Here is a 2,500-nt window from a genome sequence, read left to right as displayed (position 1 = left end):
TGATGTCTACTACTTATAACATTGCACAGTTATCAACTCCTGATGATAATAAATATGTCCACCTTGACCTTGAAAACAAGTTGATTAAAAAAAAACAACAACCTCTCTTGTTTCCCTGGTGTCTTTTACGTGTGCCAGGTCCATGCTACACACGAGAACGCGGGTTTATCGTCTCATTCGAATGACTAGCGTCCAGACCGCAAATGAAGGTCTTGTAGAGAGGGAGGACATTCTGGCGAAAGTGGGGTTCGATCCTGTATCTTCAGATTCTCTCGCTTCCAAAGAGGACGAGTTACCAGCAGGCCAGCACACCACACCTGTAAGATACATTTGCTACAACAAACATTTTAATCATGAAATTGGGCTGATTATCATTTCTGAAAAAATTCAACAAGTCCTTGGGGCCGAAGAACCACACTGAATTAACTGCAGATGAGTCTCGGTCCTGGCTGCCATTCTTTGAATTAAGATTCTATTTTTCTCCATGCCTCAACCGTAAATAAGAAAAATTAAAAAAAAAAAAAAAGATATCACGATCTGTCCTGCTTTTCTTCCGTTTTGCATTAAACAAATAATGACCTACAACAACAACAAACAAGAACAACAACATCAAATGTGATAATGATAATAATTGTTAATTTATGTAGCCCTCCATAACCTCTGAAACTGCTTTACAATAACACATCAGTCACACACGCACGCACACACGCACCATGTGCGCGCGCGCGCGCGCACACACACACACGCGCACACACACACGCGCACACACACACACACACACACACGCGCGCGCACACACACACACACACACACACACACACACACACACACACACACACACACACACACACACACAGATGTTGATTCACATATACAGATGTGGAATGCCTAAGTCAATTTAAAAAAAGAAAAGTTACTGCTTGAAAAAGGAATGCTTTTACCATTCGTTTCCAAACGATGTGAGTGAGGGGACTGTGAGGGACTGAAGAAGGCAGCGGGTTCCAGGTGTGTGCAGCTGAAGAGCTAAAAGCTTTCCCGCCGTGTGTCCCCCTGTGCTGGATTTGGGAACACAAAAAGGTTCAGTCAACAGCAGAAGAGCGGAGAGTCCTTGCTTGACCAACCATTAGACGATCATATATACCAATGGTTTGGACACGAACAGAGTTTTGTTGGGGAACGAGGAAGGTGGAGCAGAAGTTGACGTAAGAAGAGGAAGAGAATGTAAAAAAAAAAAAAAAAAGAATAAGTAGTTGTCGTCGTCGTAGTAGTAATAGTAGTAGTAGTAAGTGTTGTTATTGTAGTGGTGAATTAGTAGTAGCAGTAGTGGTAGCTGGCCTATAGTAGTAGTAGTAGTTGTTGTTGTTGTAAGAGGAAGAGTAGCCGGAATAAGAGTAATGATAAAATGTTTCTTTCTGGAAAGGGGACATTCTTATCCTGAAAACTAAAGAAGATCATTGAAAAAAACAAAAAAAAAAAAAAAAAAGCACACAAAAAACCAACAAAAAAACCCAGCAACAACAACAACAACAACAAGCAAAACAAAGAAACAAACAATCAAACAAAAGAAAAAACAAAAAAACAAACAAAACAAAAACACGACACACCGACATAAAAGAATAATAATAAAAAAAACACCTGCGAAAATACTGATAATATGGTATAATTTGAAACAAATTACACAGCAGTCCTCTAAATCGATAAAACCTCCCCTTGATTAAGTTTGGCCACTTTCCCCTCCCCCCCCGGAAATAAATTGCACGGATCGAACATTAATCACAAAGGTGTGTGCAATGTTTTTCTCATCGTTAATGCGTTTTGGAATAGCCTGGCCTGCAGCATGTTTTTTTATGTGTGTGTGTTGTTGTTTTTTTTTTCTCCACAGTTCCAAATGAACTGGTTTCTTGCCTAATACATGTGTTTCACATTTTTGCGATGGTGACAGTCAGGACAGTCCAGCACTGTCAGTAGCAAAGCGCACATTTTTGTACGCACGACAGTCTGGTTTCGTTTCAGTTTCCAGGATGTGTCAGATTGTGCGGACTGTTCCGTAATTATACGCTACACCACATCTGCTTCAATGAAAGCAGATGTCTGGCCTGCCCCTAAACCCATTCCACCTCCCCGGCCCCCTCTCTCTCTCTTTCAAAATAATTGTCAACTCTCTGTCTCTGTCTCTCTCTCTCTCTGTCTTTTCTCTCTCCCAAACACATGTGGATGCACAGACACATAGAACACACGCACTGATACGCACACACCACACGCGCACAATAATGGAAGAGGGAGAAATATATATATATATATATATATATATATAAGAGAGAGAGAGAGAGAGAGTCAGACAGACAGCAAGAGAGGGAATGAGAGACAGAAAAAGAATGAATCGATAAATGAGTTTTATTTAGTGAAGGACGTGGAAAAAACAAAGATATCCTTTTTTTTCGTTTGGCCAAAAGGGCACAGAAATTAAGCAAGAAAAGAGAGAGAGGAAAAAAAAGGAAGA

Source organism: Babylonia areolata, chromosome 3 (assembly GCF_041734735.1).
Source record: "Babylonia areolata isolate BAREFJ2019XMU chromosome 3, ASM4173473v1, whole genome shotgun sequence".
Taxonomy (NCBI): domain Eukaryota; kingdom Metazoa; phylum Mollusca; class Gastropoda; order Neogastropoda; family Buccinidae; genus Babylonia; species Babylonia areolata.
The sequence above is the reverse complement of the archived record's forward strand: the minus strand, read 5'-3'. Positions refer to the sequence as shown.